Raw genomic sequence first — 17,716 nt, 5'->3', positions numbered from 1 at the left:
GATTCCGTGCACATTTCCCTTGCCATCTTCCTTTCTTAACAGTGTGGTACTTGGGGACGGAGGTTTCATCATCTACACGACCATCAAGTCCTAACAGACTGTGAAGCCTTCTTTGGTCGTCCGGGAGATGGAACCCTCTGCCGGGGACCCCGTGGCCGCTCTAATGCAAGCCGTTACAGCCCTTAGAACAGACATGGCTGCTGCCACAACTGCCATTCACCATCGCCTGGATTCCTTACAAAGTGCCCGCCATTCACTACCGGCGGACTCCGAGTTTGGAGATCCCACACCTCCAAACCCGGGCCCTTCCATGCCCCCCACACCACCGGGTCCCGTGTTGCTACCTACCCCATTCCCTTTAGCAGCCCCTGAGAAATATCAGGGCGATCCCAGGAAGTATCGTACATTCATCAACCAATGCAAGCTCCACTTTCTCTGTCGACCCCAGGTATTCCACGACTCAACCACCAAAGCAGCCTTTCTGCTTTCCCACCTGACAGGCATGGCAGCTACCTGGGCAAATCCATTCCTGGAAAATGATCATCCCGTTCTCTATGATTTTGACCTCCTGGTGAGTGAGATGGCCAAAGTATTCGATACCAAGTATAAAGCTCAGTCCTGGGATCTGGAATTACTGGATCTAGCTCAAGGTAGGCAAACCCTAATAGAATACATCACGCGGTTTAACCAGTTATCCGCAGAAACATCTTGGCCCGAGAATAAAAAAGCTGTAGTATTTTATCGGGGTTTGTGCAGTGCTATGAAGGATGCCCTCTCGGTTGTCCAATCTCTCCTGGCCTCCTATTCCGACCTGGTAGATTTAGCACTTCAGTTAGACGCCGGAGAACCGAGCGTCGGGCAGAAGCCGGCCTTTCTGTCAGTCAATCCCTTTCTTCCCCAGAAAACACCAGTGAACCCATGCAAATAGGAGGGATACGAAGCCCCATCACCCAGACCGAGCGAGAACGCAGAAGAACAGACAATACCTGCTTCTATTGCGGTCTCAATGGGCATTATGTCAAAGAGTGTCCTCGTCGCCCAAAGAATAGGAACTCGGGTTTTCAGAAAACTCGCCCATGAGAACGGGGGACAAGGCGAGCTTGTTACAGTACTCCTCCGAGAACATTCCAACCTTCGGTCCTGTAAGACCAGTCACAGTCCAGGCCATATTACACCCTACAAGGGATTGTTCACATTCAGTACACATTGACATAGATTATGGGGCTACCGCTTGTTTCATAGACATTACGATGGCCAAGATAATGAATCTTCCATTGATAACCAAACTACACCCCAAACCAGTACAGGCCGTCGATGGCTCCTCCCTCGTTTCCGGTCCAATCAAACAGACCGCTGCTATGGAGATGATCATCCAGGGTACCCACAAGGAAACAATGTCCTTCGACCTTATATCAACCCCACAGTTTGGAATTATATTGGGTATTCCATGGTTGAGGAAACATAACCCACTTATAAACTGGGGTACAGGACAGGTTTTCTTTGAGTCAGAGGTATGTCAGCACTATTGTTTGGTGGATGAGGAGGGCATTACCAACCCTGCGAGAGCTCTTGGGGCATTGGATTCTTTAACCTTAGGGGAGGACAGGTCACCCGAGGTGTCACATATGGTGGGAGCCGCTTTATCTGGTGTACCCTTGGTTTACCATGATTTCCACATTGTCTTCGATAAAGCATCAGCGGAGGGTTTGCCACCTCATCGGCTGTACGATTGCCCCATTGATCTGGTTCCTGAGGCATCGATCCCCAAAGGCTGTATCTATTCTCTGTCACCATCAGAAGAAGTAGCTCTGAGGGAGTACATTCAACACGCCCTACACCTGGGCCATATCAGGCCCTCCTCCTCACCCGCATCTAGCTCCATCTTTTTCGTTCCTAAGAAGGAGGGAGACCTTTGTCCCTGTGTGGACTACAGGCGGTTAAACTCAGTCACCATAAAAAAACGCTACCCTATACCGCTTATCTCGACCCTCTTAGATATACTAACCCATGCTTCCATCTACACCAAGCTAGATCTCCGGGGGGGCATACAACCTGATTCGCATGTGCCGTGGGGATGAGTGGAAAACAGCATTCTGCACTTGCCAGGGATTGTTTAAATATACCGTGATGCCCTTGGGTTTATGTAACGCCCCTTCTACATTCCAGCGTTTTATGAACGATGTGTTTAGTGACATCCTGGACATTTATGTTGTGGTATATTTAGATGATATACTAGTGTTCTCCCCTACACTTGAGGAACACATCGTTCACGTCAGGGAAGTGTTATCACGACTAAGAAAGAACGCTCTATTTGCAAAACCCGAGAAGTGTATGTTTCACACAAAAGAGGTCGAATTCCTGGGGTTTTACATCTCACCCGGGGGTTGGCGATGAACCAGTCGAAAATCCATGCTATCGCGGACTGGCCGGTCCCTGTTACGCTCAAGCAACTGCAGTCCTTTTTAGGGTTTGCAAATTTTTACCGGCGTTTCATTTCCAACTTTTCCTCCATTGTTGCCCCACTAACAGCCTTGACAAGTCCTCTTGTATCCTTTGGTCTACTGATCATCAGGTGGCATTCAATACCCTAAAAACCTCTTTTACCACAGCTCCGGTCCTACAACATCTGGATCCAGAGCTCCCTTTCATCGTGGAGGCGGACGCATCCTCGTTTGCGTTAGGTACAGTTTTGTCCCAGCCTTGCCCGACCACCGGTCAACTACATCCGGTGGCTTACCATTCGAGGAAGTTCACGCCGACCGAAACACACTACACGGTCACTGAAAAGGAGCTTCCTGCCATAAAAGATGCTTTTAAAGTTTGGAGACACCACCTCCTGGGGGCCAAACACTAGACAGTCGTTTACACCGATCACAAGAACCTGCAGGATCAGGCGTCACTAAAATATCTTAACAGCAGACAGGTCCGTTGGCATCTCTTCTTTGCAGCTTATGATTTTGTGGTTAAACACAGGCCAGGGGTGGTTCATGGTAAGGCGGACGCCTTGTCCCGTTCACCAGGGGGGGTATCTCTTCCATCCTTTCCAGACACACTGTTAGGCAAAGGACACGTAGTATGTGCTTGCACTCCCTCACAATCCATGTTATCCGCCATTCGCCAAAGAGTATTACACCATCCTCAGGCTCTGACTGAGTGTGATCCGGTTTTTCAGGAGGGGTTACCTTTCATACAAGGGAAACTGTTTTTGCCCACTAATGACACCCGTAATCAAGCCTTGGATTGGTCCCACAACGCACTCATCAATGGTCACCCAGGGCAGCGACGCACCATAGATCTGCTGAAACGCTGGTGCTGGTGGCCATCGATGCGACGTGACGTGGAAGCATAAGTGAATACCTGCTCAGTATGCGCCCAGTGTAAGGCTCCAAGGGGCCGCACACTAGGATTATTACAACCTCTGCCCATACCTCCAAGGCCTTGGCATACAGTCTCGATGGACCTGATCACTGAATTACCTCGTACACAAGGCTATGATACAATTTGGGTTGTAGTAGATTCCTACACCAAGATGGCCCATTTTGTGCCCTGTAAAGGTATTCCTACTGCTCCTTCCCTGGCCCGAATGTTCTTTAGGTCTGTCTTTTGTCTGTTCGGCTTGGCACAAGTTATCGTGTCAGATCGTGGCTCACAATTCACATCTCGTTTTTGGTTGGCTCTTACCAAGCTCCTTGGCATCGATGCACGCCTTTCCTCTGCCTACCATCCTGAGAGTGACGGTCAGACTGAGAGGGTCAACCAGGCATTAGAGCAGTACTTACGTTGTTTATCTCTTCAGTACCAATATACCTAGCTTAACTCGCTTCACCTTGCGGAGTTTGCATACAACAATGCTCTACATTCCTCTACAGGCTTTTCCCCGTTCTACTCCATTTATGGCCAACACCCATGCACTCTACCGTTCCCCGATTTTGCCCCCACCAGTACTCCTGCTGCTAACGCTTGTGCCCGTGACCTGACCTCAGTCCATGCCCAGACACTCATCCATCTCCAAGAAGCCCAGGCTTCCATGAGGACAGCTGCTAACAGGAAGAGGACAGATGCCCCTGCCTATCGTGTAGGTGAGCGGGTTTGGTTGTCCACACGCCATTTGTACCTACCGGGTTGCCGTAAATTGCTCCCATGTTTTGTCGGCCCATATCGGGTCTCCAAGGTCCTGAACCCGGTGGCTTATCGCCTCGCTGTCCCCTCTAGCTGGAGATTGAACCCGGTTTTCCATACCTCGTTACTTAAGCCATGCCCTGATCCAACTCGCATCGTCTCTCCTCCTGCTCCTGTTTCTGTAGAGTCCCAAGATGAATTTGAGGTCAGTGCCATCCTGGGTTCACGTCTCTTTAGGGGTCGTTTGCAGTACCTAGTAGACTGGCTGGGTTATGGTCCAGAAGAACAATCTTGGGTTCCCTCTTCCGATGTTCATGTCCTGTTGTTAGTGGCCCGTTTCCATAGGGATCACCCTTCCAGCCTACAGGGTCGTGGGCCTTTGAGGGAGGGCTCTGTCACGCCCCCGTTAGTGGCCCCGTTAGCGAAACAACAAACACTTCAGGTTCCCAGACAGACTAGGTCCCACTTACCTATGCAGGTCTGCCGATGGCGTGTTGGCGACGGCACTTGGCACTCTCGGAAGGACCTGGGTCCAATGCGCCCGGTGCGGTCCCCTTTCCTACATTGGCGAATGCCGTGGCGGTTTGCCACCGGGCGCCCGAGGCACTGGCACCACTGGGCTCGTCACACAATTCGTGACCAGGAAGGGACCTGGTCGGAGCAGTGAGACGCGGAGCATGCGTCACGTGACTGAATAATGTGATCACCTTCGTATTCAAAAGGAACGTACTGACTCACATTCAGCGCTTCACAGCTGACTTCGTTAGTCCCGTTTGGCGTTCTCACGGATTTTGTTGCTCTTGTTTATCTCGATCACGGACTGCTTCCCGGATTCCTCTTCGCTTTCCTTTTGTACTTCTACATTTGTTCTGGTGACTTACTCGGATTTTTGACCTCGGCCTTCCATTGGAATTGTTATTGGATTTTCCTCTGCATTTGACATTACCTCTTGGTGCTCTTACTTCGGATTGTTTACCGTACTGATTTTCGCCTCTTCTGGCTCTGCCTTTGGCTCATGTTTTTCCTCCTGTATCAGGTGTTATTACCACCCAACTAGAGTGCCATCCTGTGTAACAAGTGTCGCCTACCGCCGTCGACTACTGCAGACCCCTGTCCATTCACCTTATCCTGGGTACCCTGTCACCTGTATTGGGTAAGCCTTCTGTAGTGATATTGTATTGCTCTGTTTGGGATTGCTTCCATTGTCTAACCTGGTAGCTTGCCTTACAGTGGTCAGGGGGGTCTTTCCGGTGTTCCTGGTTCCAGGCTGACGGCACTCTACACCTGTGGCCTCAAATATTGCACGAGCAGTAATATTGCTATTTTGCTCGTGTGGTACTTGCGGACGGAGGTTTCATCATCTACACGACCATCAAGTCCTAACAATATTGCCCTCTCTCTACTTTTGCAATGATGATTACAATCTTCCTCCTCTCGCTTTATATCAATATGAGTATCATGACAAAAATGCTTTATTTCATTACTTCGGTATTCAAAACGGTTGCGGGCAGCCAGTGGTCTGGTACGGAGCACACCGGGGTCACCTTATGAAGGCCAACTCACCGGTCTTTCTCTGTGCGTCTGTTCAACCCGCTGCTGCAACCTCTTCTTCTTTTGTCAGGTCCTGGGCATCTGACAGCACTAGTCTTACTCCTACGGCCCACGTCTTTCAGAAAGGGAGCCTCTCTGACTCTTCGTATACTCCCGTGAACGCTAACCACCGGAGTAGGATGCCAGACTAGGAGAATCTCTTTCTCCTACAGGACTGCCAGTAACATCACTGCTTCCTTCTGCACATCCTCTGCACTTCAAAGTCCTCACTTCTATAACTCTCCCGGTAACGCGTCCCACTACAAACACAGCAGTGGCCTTCGGGTTGCTTCTTCTTCTAATGGCATGCACCTGAAGGGGCTTTAAATATTTAAAAGTCCCACTCAGTTGTGGGTCATTAGCAACACTAAACTGCACACTACAATTCTGCACCTCCTGAGCTCCTCTTTCTCGTCACAGTACCTAGAGCATTATAGGACTTGAAGTCCCTGTTCTTGTTACTTTTTACATCAAAGGTTTCAATTTTACAATAGGGCATTAAGATTGTGGGATCATTAGAGAAGTTGGTTAGATTCTCCCAATTCTCCTGACCTGAGTCCCCTCCCATGTGATCCTCCCGCAGAACACCCCCCGCAGCATCAGCATCAGCATCAGAAATGTGTCTGCCTTTCCTTGGCCACATGAGAAGGGCCCCAGGCCGGGGTCTTCTGGATGATCACCTCCGATTCATCACATACGATTCCCCTAATGTCACCAGTTCTCATAGTTTCTATTGGGAAACGTGAAAGGAAATCAACATTACCCTGTTCTTTTCCTTTATGAAGTTCAACCGAAACAGCAATGGGGCTTTAAATCCAAAAACCAGCGCATAACTCAGGCATTGGTATCTTTTCTTAGACTCAACCACTTAAGGGGAGCATGATCGGTAACCAGGCAACATTTTCTACATGTCAGATAGTATTTTAGATCAGTCATAGCCCATTTAATGGCTAAAGGTTCAAATTCCAGAGTGGCATATTTCTTCTCTCGTGGAAATAGCTTCCTTCTAATAAAGAGAATGGGATGTTGTATACCATTGTGGGCCTGTGACAGTACAGCCCCAAGATCAGTATGTGATGCATCAGTTTGTAAAATAAAGGGTCTATTGAAGTCTGTCACCTTCATGACAGGTTCATATATAAGATACATTTTGATTTATCAAAACACACTTGGTCTTCAGGGCGCCATGTACGTTTTTTGGGTTCTGCGTTTCTTAGTTTGTCTGTGAGAAGGGAAGTGATGGAAGCAAAGGTAGGGAGGAATCGTCTGAAATAACCCACTAGGCCCAGAAAGGTTCTTTCCTGGTCTTGGGAGCCTGGGTTTCTTCAACTGCTCTAACCTTTTCAGTTTGAGGCTGAACTAATCCATTTCCACATAGAAGTCTAGATATTTTACTCCAGATTTAGCAGGATGACACCTCTTTGGATTGAAAGTAAGTCCCATTTTCCTTAGGGCCCGAGTAACCCTAAATAAATGTGACATATGTTATGGCCATGGCTTACTATGAATGATGATATCATTAATGTAGATGCCGCAAAATGAAGTGTATGGTCTAAGAACTTGGTCCATTAGTCGTTGGAAGGCAGCTGGGGCACCATGCAACCCAAAGGGTAAAACCTTTCGTGGTAACAAGCCTATTGGAGTAGGAAAGGCTGTCTTAGGTCTATGGGGTTAACTGGTACTTTCCGGTATTCTTTTGTTAAGTCAATAGTAGAAAGATATACTGCATCTCCCAACCTGTCAAAAAGATTGTCTATCCTGGGCACAGGATAGCTATCAAACTCTGATACTTCATTAACCTTTCTGAAGTCAATATAAAACCTCCATGAATTATCAGGTTTAGCAACCACCACAATAGGGAAAGACCAAGAGCTTTGAGAGGGTTCGATAATATCCGCTCTTATCATAGCCTCTAGTTCTTCATGAAAAATCTATTTTCTACTCTCAGGGATTCTATAAGGTTTCTGATGAATAATCTTTCCCGGGGGAGTATGAATAAGATGATATATCTCTTTAACTCTACCTGGTTCAGCTTTAAATACATCAGGGAATTGTTCCAGGAGGTCTATCAGATCTTGTTTTTGATTTTGGGGTAAATCAGGAGAAATTAACGTATTGGTGTCATTTTCTTCAGTTACTAAGCTGGTTAATATTTTGGAAGTATTGTTTAATGGGTCCTCTTTCCACTCTTTGGGCCTCATCACGAGTTTGGACTCAGCCCTTAAATGCGGCAGTAACAATATTATTGCCGCATTTAAGGACTAGCCACGGGTTGGGCAGAAAATGGCATTTTTACCTCCAGCTTTTTGATGGAGGTAAACATGACAATTTGCAGGCCATTTTTGCTATTATCGCTGGCACAATTTCCACCGGTAGTAATAGCGCTTCCCAACCCCATCAAGATTTACCGCCCTGTAACTTGTGGTCCGGCACAAATTGCGCCAGACCGAGTTGCAGTAGCGCTATTAGCGTTGGGGGTATCCCAGCAACATTAACGCCAGGATACCACGCAACTCGTGATGAGGGCATTTAAGTAGAGGAATATGATAAATATGGGTTTTGATTTTTCTGTCTGGTTCAGAGACTTTATAGTTGAAAGGTCCCATCTCTTGTAGGATTTCGTAAGGCCCATGCCACCTGGAAAGCATTTTATTTTCAGAAGATGGAAGTAAAACCAATACCTTTTGACCTGGACAAAAAGATCACATCACTGCTTTCTTGTCATAGTATTCTTTTTGATGTTCCTGAGTTCAGGCCATATTAGTTTGAACCATATTTCAAACTGCTGCCACATGTTCTTTTAACCTTTGGGTTGTTTGAGATAATGGTATAGCAGCCCTCTCTCTCTCTTCCTGTGTTTCACGTAGCGTATCTCTAGGCTCTCTTCCATATAATAGTTCAAAGGGGGAAACACCTGTGGAAGACTGAGGAGTCTTTCTAATAGCAAACAGAGCCCATGGTATTATAAAGTCCCAACTTCTTCCGTCTGTCATGCGCCAGGCCTCGCAGAGTGTTTGGAGTCGCTGGCGGCTAAGGCGCCATTAGCGTTCCGACACACTGCGATCCCGACGCGTGCTAGCGGTCTAGTTGTTGGAACGTGCAGCCGCCGGGAGGTTTAACTTCCTGCTTCCCCAATGGCTTGCGCGTTGCAACCGCTGTTTGTTCCCGCTCGGCAGGTGAATACGCTGTTGTTCCTTTTTCTCTGTGGTACACCCGCTCCTCTTCCTGCTCCCCTCGGCTTCCCCCCCCCCCGTTCCAGTGCTATCTCTCTCCTGTTCTGTCTTCCCTTCCTTGGGTTCAGGCTTCTCCTTCTCTTCCATTTCCCCACTGTCCTTCAAGCCTTCCTGCCTCCTCCGTGCCTCCTGCTTAGCCCCTCATCCGGCGTCCATTCTTGGGCTGTCCTCTGAGGTTGCCCATTCTCCTGGGGTCCTCTCCTGTGCCCAGTGCCTGTTTACTTCCCACAGTCCGGTCTTCAGCCAACCTTCAACATCCGCTCTCTGGATTAGATCTCTCCGGAGCCCACATCCTCGCTGGATTGCAATAGGGTTTTTTTTAGCCTCTGCCTTTTTTCCCCTAAAAGGTCTGTTCCGGGAGCGGGTCCAGTGGGCTGTGCTACCTACACGGTCTGCTGTGGCTTCCTCTTAGGGCAGACCATACCTCTACAAAACAAAATGAGGAGACCTGTGGAAGAAAGCAAAGAAGAAGACATTGGTGCTTCAACAGGATCCAGGTGAGGTGGAGGAGGGGTTGGATTTGGAGGAGGAAGGGGAGACGGTTGACACCGTCTGCCTCCACTAGTTTATTTAAGATGTGCTTTAATTCTGATTAAATCTTTCCACTAATCCATCACTTTGGGGATGATAAATTGATGTGTGTAAGGTTTTAATCTGAAGAATCTCCTTAACTTCGGCCATACATTTACTCTTACATGTAGATCCTTGATCTGTCAAAATGTCCTTTGGGAATCCAAATCTAGAAAGAAAAGGGAGTAAATGTTTCAAGAAAAGGGAGTAAATGCACCCTGTTGCGAGGTGTTATTTCTTAAAGCAAATGCCGCAGAGTAACATGTTGCATAATCCAAAATTACCAGTATAAATTTGTTCCCTAGTTTTGAGGTTTCTGTGATGAATCCTGTGGAGACCTCACAAAGATTCTACCGAAAGTCTCCTCTCAGGTGGCCAGGGGAAGGCAGCTGCTACCTGATGCTGACCCGGGAGGTGGTATTAGCCCGGCAGGGTCACCTGGGAGGAGAATGGTCCCAGGGGGACAGGAGGACTCTGTTGTGAGAGACACAGTATTTGTATTCCATAATCCATAATTTATTGGAAATTAAATACTCCAATAAAACCATCCACAGACATGATGGTGAAAGTTCCTTAAATACACAGGGGAATGGTAAAAACAAATATCCCAACATTAACATCTTAGAATATGAAAACCTTAAATCTGTTGAGAATCAGAACTACTCATTAAGTACTTTAACACTCTTGTAGATATAATTAAGGATAAAAAGGAGAATTGAATATTTGGAAATCACAGTAAAAACAGATAAAGGGATTTAAACATTGAGGACTTCAAGTCCCACAATGCTCAAAGTAGTGGAGCAAAGAAGAGGGATGCAGAGGCTCAAGATTGCAAGTGGCAGTCTAATAGCCCTAATGACCCAGACCTGAGGGAGAGTGAGTGGTATGAAAGGCTCCCGGAGGTGCAGGCCAAAGAGAGTAGCAGAAGTAGCAGTAGTGGGAGGTAGAGTGAAAGCTGTAAATCCAAGTGGCTATTGAAGTGGAAGGCAATTGTGGGAGACGCCAGAGCTGCCTTGATTAGCAGACTGAAGGCTGGTTCTGGGAGGGTCTCTCCCTTCCATTACCCTGTCTGGAGAGGCTGCACAGGGGGAAGTGTTGCAGGTGAAAGCTTTCCCGCTGAAGAATGGGAAGCATTGTTTATGAAATCTTTTCCCAAGGTAAACTGGACCATGGTGGCAGGTGAGCACCCCAATGTCCCAGGAGTGAGGAGCGCACCATTCCCGACCGGTTTGGGACGCAGAAAGCAGAAGGAAGCAAGCGGCATGCAGCAGAGAAGGCAGAGGAACTCAAAGCAGTAGAGCGAGCAAACACATGTGCACCAACTGGTTAGTTCACTACCGGTATGTGACCCTGGAACGTTCTGTGATTGCCTGCTTGCTCCATCCAATGCTTTTGAATATCTAACTGATATAAAGAACTAAAGGAGGCAGTGTAACAAAGCTTTTGAATACCAAACTGATATAAATAACTTAAAGTGGCAGTGCAACAATTCTTTTAAACACCAAAATGATACCAAGAAGCTAAAGTGGCAGAATAAAAACTCTGGGCCAGAAGGGCATCATAACACAGCTAAAGGCCAAAGACTTTCTCAGAAACAAAAGGAGGGCAATATTGAGTCATGGGATTACTTCTCAAATACTTATCATACACTCCTTCCCAAAGTGTTGTTTCAGGTATAAGGTTTATGGTTAAAATCCCTCTGGGTTTGATTCCCAAATATTTCTTTCTGGTAGCTCCTTCTTATTCTTTCCTGGGTATTGGGTTATCTGTCCCTTTCCCAAATGAAGTAGACTTTTGGTTCTATTTCCCTCAGTCTCTGTGAATTCTGAGGTCCTCTGTATCCCATTAACACAGTTCTGATTTAGCAACTAGTTTTCCCCTCTATTACTATTGGTATTGGGGCGAGTTTCTCAGGCATAGTAATGAGTCCCATCACACTTGTTACATTCTGTACTCTGGGGTAACGTCTGCAGTACCTGTAGGGGTGTGGTATCTTCCTTCAGTTCCTGCTTGCTCTGCGGTGCTCTCTCTACCGTGTCTGTTTCATATGCCAGTAACTTCAGTTATCGCATTCTGGACGTTGCCTCGTCTGCTATGTTCGGGAGTTGCTTTCTCCCGAGGATGGTCTCTGCATCATTGTGCGGGCCGGTGGTCACACCACCACTGAGCTCTTAGCTCAAGCACTTCTCCCATCACACGGCAGTCTCCCAGCGTTTCTCTCAGTGTTGCTGGCTCTGCCGCCTCTGAGCTGTTTTGAATTTCACAGGCTACATGCTCCAAGCTAGCTCCATCTCTCTCAACAATATTACTGTGACACTTACCTTAGACTCCTCGGGGACACCAGGTGATATTCTGAAACTTCTCAGGGTGCGCAGTTATCTGTTGTTCACTACCCCAACTGGACTCTCTTTCTATACCACAGAAAACAAATCACAACACGAGAACAATTGGAATGCGTCCTAATGTAGGGAAAATATTATAGGTCAAAAATCCCAGCAACTGTATTGCTCAATTACCTTAATTGGTGATTTGGTTAGCTCTCCATCCTGCTTCTGCGCAGGAGTGCGAGTTCTGAAGAAGGGCTAGATTAGGAGTGGAAACAAGGGGAGAAGGACAGCCCTATATGGAATGTAGGGTGTTGAGAAAAAGCCTAATGGTGAGGTGGAAAAACATTCAACCTATTCCAACAACACATCTGTGACTGGAGAGGTAAGGTTATTCTCCGGTTCTCCTGGAACTACCTCAAAAGTGCTAATCCTGACAATTCCCGGCCAGAAAAAATATTGCTAACTAATTCCTTGCAAGAAACCCTCTAATGCATGGGTGCACAACATACGGCCCGTGGGCCAGTTGCGGCCCGCCATGCCCTTTTGACCGGCCCGCGAGGCACAAAGACTTTCCTAATAGAGGGCGGCCCGCGGCCGCCCTCCATTAGGAAAGTCTTTGTTGTCTTCCGGGCTGGTGAAACTGGCCCTCATTGGCTCAGCACACACACGCATCACGTCGCTCCTACGAGCCACGTAATGCGTGTGTGCTGCACCAATGGAGGGCCAGCACTACGGCTGGCGTGGTCCATAAGGCTTGATGCCGGAAGGCATTTCAGCCTTGGACCACGCCAGTCGTAGTGCGATTCCAGCGTTCCAGCTTACCTGCCGCTTACCTGCCTGCCTTCCAGCACGTCTCCGGGAAGTGGTCTGTTTGTGTTTGTGTGTCGGGTTTGTTTTGCTTTATGTTTATGTGTGTATGTTGCGGGGGGGGTGTGTCGGATGTGTATGAATGTTTGTGTTTGAATGTATTTTGTGTGTATGTTGAGATGCGGGGGTGGGGGGGTGTGTCGGATGTGTATGAATGTTTGTGTTTGAATGTATTTTGTGTGTATGTTGAGATGCAGGGGTGGGGAGGTGTGTCGGATGTGTATGAATGTTTGTGTTTGAATGCATTTTGTGTGTAAGTTGAGATGCGGGGGTTGGGGTGTGTGTCGGATGTGTATGAATGTTTGTGTTTGAATGTATTTTGTGTGTAAGTTGAGATGCGGGGTGGGGGGGTGTCGGATGTGTATGAATGTTTGGATTTGAATGTATTTTGTGTGTATGTTGAGATGCAGGGGTGGGGGGTGTGTCGGATGTGTATGAATGTTTGTATTTGAATGTATTTTGTGTGTATGTTGAGATGCGGGGGTGGGGGGGTGTGTCGGATGTGTATGAATGTTTGTGTTTGAATGTATTTTGTGTGTATGTTGAGATGCGGGGGTGGGGGGTGTGTCGGATGTGTATGAATGTTTGTGTTTGAATGTATTTTGTGTGTATGTTGAGATGCGGGGGTGGGGGGGTGTCGGATGTGTATGAATGTTTGTGTTTAAATGTATTTTGTGTGTATGTTGAGATGCAGGGGTGGGGGGGTGTGTCGGATGTGTATGAATTTTTGTGTTTGAATGTATTTTGTGTGTATGTTGAGATGCGGGGGTGGGGGGGTGTGTCGGATGTGTATGAATGTTTGTGTTTGAATGTATTTTGTGTGTATGTGGAGATGTGGGGGTGGGGGGGTGTGTCGGATGTGTATGAATGTATTTGAATGTATTTTGTGTGTATGTTGAGATGTGGGGGTGTGTGTGAATGTTTGTATTTGAATGTATTTTGTGTGTATGTTGAGATGTGGGGGGGTGTGTGAATGTTTGTATTTGAATGTATTTTGTGTGTATGTTGAGATGCGGGGGTAAGGGGTGTCGGATGTGTGTCGGATGTGTATGAATGTTTTGATTTGAATGTTTTTTGTGTGCTGAGTTGGGGGGTGGGGGTTCGGGTCTGTATGGGTGCTTGTTTGAGAGTTTGCTGATTTGGGGGATGGGAGGTTCGGGTCTGTATGGGTGCATGTTTGTGTGTGTGCTGAGTTGGGGGGTGGGGGCTTCGGGTCTGTATGGGTGCATGCTTGAGTGTGTGTGTGCTGAGTTGGGGGTGGGGGTTTGGAGTTGGGGGGGTGGGGGGTTCGGGTCTGTATGGGTGCATGTTTGTGTGTGTGCTGATTTGGGGGGTGAGGGGTTTGGGTCTGTATGGGTGCATGTTTGTGTGTGTGCTGAGTTGGGGGGTGGGGGGTTCGGGTCTGTATGGGTGCATGTTTGTGTGTGCTGAGTTGGGGGGTGGGGGGTTCGGGTCTTTATGGGTGCATGTTTGTGTGTGTGCTGAGTTGGGGGCTGGGGGGTTCGGGTCTGTATGGGGGCATGTTTGTGTGCTGGGGTGGAGGGTTCGGGACTGTATGGGTGCATTTTTGTGTATGTGCTGAGTTGGGGGGAGGGGGTTCGGGTCTGTATTGGTGCATGTTTGTGTGTGTGCTGAGTTGGGGGGTTTGGTTGGGGGTGAGGGGGCCATGGGGCATAGTGTTTGGTTGGGGGTGAGGGGGCCATGGGGCATAGTGTTTGGTTGGGGGTGAGGGGGCCATGGGGCATAGTGTTTGGTTGGGGGTGAGGGGTCCATGGGGCATAGTGTTTGGTTGGGGGTGAGGGGGCCATGGGGCATAGAGTTTGGTTGGGGGTGAGGGGGCCATGGGGCATAGTGTTTGGTTGGGGGTGAGGGGGCCATGGGGCATAGTGTTTGGTTGGGGTGAGGGGGCCATGGGGCATAGTGTTTGGTTGGGGGTGAGGGACATGGGCATAGTGTTTGGTTGGGGGTGAGGGGGCCATGGGGCATAGTGTTTGGTTGGGGGTGAGGGACATGGGGCATAGTGTTTGGTTGGGGGTGAGGGGGCCATGGGGCATAATGTTTGGTTGGGGGTGAGGGGGCCATGGGGCATAATGTTTGGTTGGGGGTGAGGGGGCCATGGGGCATAATGTTTGGTTGGGGGTGAGGGACATGGGGCATAGTGTTTGATTGGGGTGAGGGGGCCATGGGGCATAGTGTTTGGTTGGGGGTGAAGGGGACATGGGGCATAGTGTTTGGTTGGGGGTGAGGGACATGGGGCATAGTGTTTGGTTGGGGGTGAGGGGGCCATGGGGCATAGTGTTTGGTTGGGGGTGAGGGACATGGGGCATAGTGTTTGGTTGGGGGTGAGGGACATGGGGCATAGTGTTTGGTTGGGGTGAGGGGGCCATGGGGCATAGTGTTTGGTTGGGGGTGAGGGGGCCATGGGGCATAGTGTTTGGTTGGGGGTGAGGGGGCCATGGGGCATAGTGTTTGGTTGGGGGTGAGGGGGCCATGGGGCATAGTGTATCTAGGGTCAATAAAATATATATAAGTTAATTAAACAGACGAGATACAAAAACTAAATAGAAATAAATTATAACAATGGAAAATGTGTAGTACAAAATGTAAGTTTGAAATGCAAATAAAAATCGTTACCACTCAAAAACATTCTTTTAACATGTGTTTAGTACAAATTGGGGGTTTAAAAAGCCTCCTGCCACGCCCCGCCTACTGCCCCGCCCACATTTACTTTTCGGCCCACTATAGCCCTCATGTAAGGTACTTTCGGCCCTCTGTCAAAATCAGTTGTGCACCCCTGCTCTAATGTGTCTAAAACTGAAAGTGCGCAAATATTTAACTTTTAAGGCACCTTCATGTGTAGAATTCGTGTACCTAACTGTGACAGAAAAAGCGGAACACCTCTGTTCCTAGAAACAAAACCTCCACACTAAACCCCCCAGCTCCGTAATACTAAAACAATGACTAGGCGGTGAAAACATACACTTGCCCTTGGAGAACGAATGCAAGCAGAGCACTCGCCATTAAGAACGGATAATCAGTGGAGACAGCTAATGAGGTAAAATGGTACTTGCTGTGGAAAGGAGACAGAACAGGAATGAGTGTCTCGAAAACTCCTCACAGAGGAAACGCCAAAAAGAATGCGTCTCCCGCCAACTCCTCACTGACAAACGCCAACTCCTCACAAAGCTCACGGAATAGTAGTTGCGGAATGGCACGGGAATACAATGACCATGGCACTATTGTTGGGGTATCTGTCGTAAATCTCCCCCGTCTCACCTGTGATCGGAATCTCCCTTGTTCGGCCGCAGGACTCTTCCTGTGGATGGTTCGGGTCTTGAATAGGCTCGCCTGAGCCTCATCAGGTTGCAGGACGCGTTCAGAGTTCCGGGAAGTTCGTGGTTCCAGGGTATCCAGGATTAGCGTAGAACGAGTAAATAGGGGGGGAATTCCGAGAACAGGATAAGGCAAGGAAGGAAGCAAGAGGATCAAGGAAATCAATGTAGAGAGTAAGCACACGTCGGGTCACTACCGAAGATAGCGCTGAGACGCGCGGACCCGCAGGGGCGTGACCAATTTATAGTACGTGCCACGACGTGAAAGCTAGTGCATAGCACGGAGCTTGGTTACGGCCATGTTGGGAGGAAGAAGGAGTACAAGCCCTTCTTGACAATGACCATGAGGTCGAGAAGGGGCAATTTCGCCGGGTCATGACAGCATGCCCCCTCCGTTGGGGGTGAGGGGGCCATGGGGCATAGAGTTTGGTTGGGGGTGAGGGGGCCATGGGGCATAGTGTTTGGTTGGGGGTGAGGGGGCCATGGGGCATAGTGTTTGGTTGGGGTGAGGGACATGGGGCATAGTGTTTGATTGGGGGTGAGGGGGCCATGGGGCATAGTGTTTGGTTGGGGGTGAAGGGGACATGGGGCATAGTGTTTGGTTGGGGGTGAGGGACATGGGGCATAGTGTTTGGTTGGGGGTGAGGGACATGGGGCATAGTGTTTGGTTGGGGGTGAGGGGGCCATGGGGCATAGTGTTTGGTTGGGGGTGAGGGACATGGGGCATAGTGTTTGGTTGGGGGTGAGGGGCATGGGGCATAGTGTTTGGTTGGGGTGAGGGGGCCATGGGGCATAGTGTTTGGTTGGGGGTGAGGGGCCATGGGGCATAGTGTTTGGTTGGGGGTGAGGGGGCCATGGGGCATAGTGTTTGGTTGGGGGTGAGGGGGCCATGGGGCATAGTGTATCTAGGGTCAATAAAATATATATAAGTTAATTAAACAGGCGAGATACAATAACTAAATAGAAATAAATTATAACAATGGAAAAAGTGTAGTACAAAATGTAAGTTTGAAATGCAAATAAAAATCGTTACCCCTCAAAAACATTCTTTTAACATGTGTTTAGTACAAATTGGGGGTTTAAAAAGCCTCCTGCCACGCCCCGCCTACTGCCCCGCCCACATTTACTTTTCGGCCCACTATAGCCCTCATGTAAGGTACTTTTGGCCCTCTGTCAAAATCAGTTGTGCACCCCTGCTCTAATGTGTCTAAAACTGAAAGTGCGCAAATATTTAACTTTTAAGGCACCTTCATGTGTAGAATTCGTGTACCTAACTGTGACAGAAAAAGCGGAACACCTCTGTTCCTAGAAACAAAACCTCCACACTAAACCCCCCAGCTCCGTAATACTAAAACAATGACTAGGCGGTGAAAACATACACTTGCCCTTGGAGAACGAATGCAAGCAGAGCACTCGCCATTAAGAACGGATAATCAGTGGAGACAGCTAATGAGGTAAAATGATACTTGCTGTGGAAAGGAGACAGAACAGGAATGAGTGTCTCGAAAACTCCTCACAGAGGAAACGCCAAAAAGAATGCGTCTCCCGCCAACTCCTCACTGACAAACGCCAACTCCTCACAAAGCTCACGGAATAGTAGTTGCGGAATGGCACGGGAATACAATGACCATGGCACTATTGAGGGGGTATCTGTCGTAAATCTCCCCCGTCTCACCTG

Source organism: Ambystoma mexicanum, chromosome 2p (assembly GCF_040938575.1).
Source record: "Ambystoma mexicanum isolate Mex_15411 chromosome 2p, UKY_AmexF1_1, whole genome shotgun sequence".
In the NCBI taxonomy this organism is placed as follows: Eukaryota; Metazoa; Chordata; class Amphibia; order Caudata; family Ambystomatidae; genus Ambystoma; species Ambystoma mexicanum.
The sequence above is the reverse complement of the archived record's forward strand: the minus strand, read 5'-3'. Positions refer to the sequence as shown.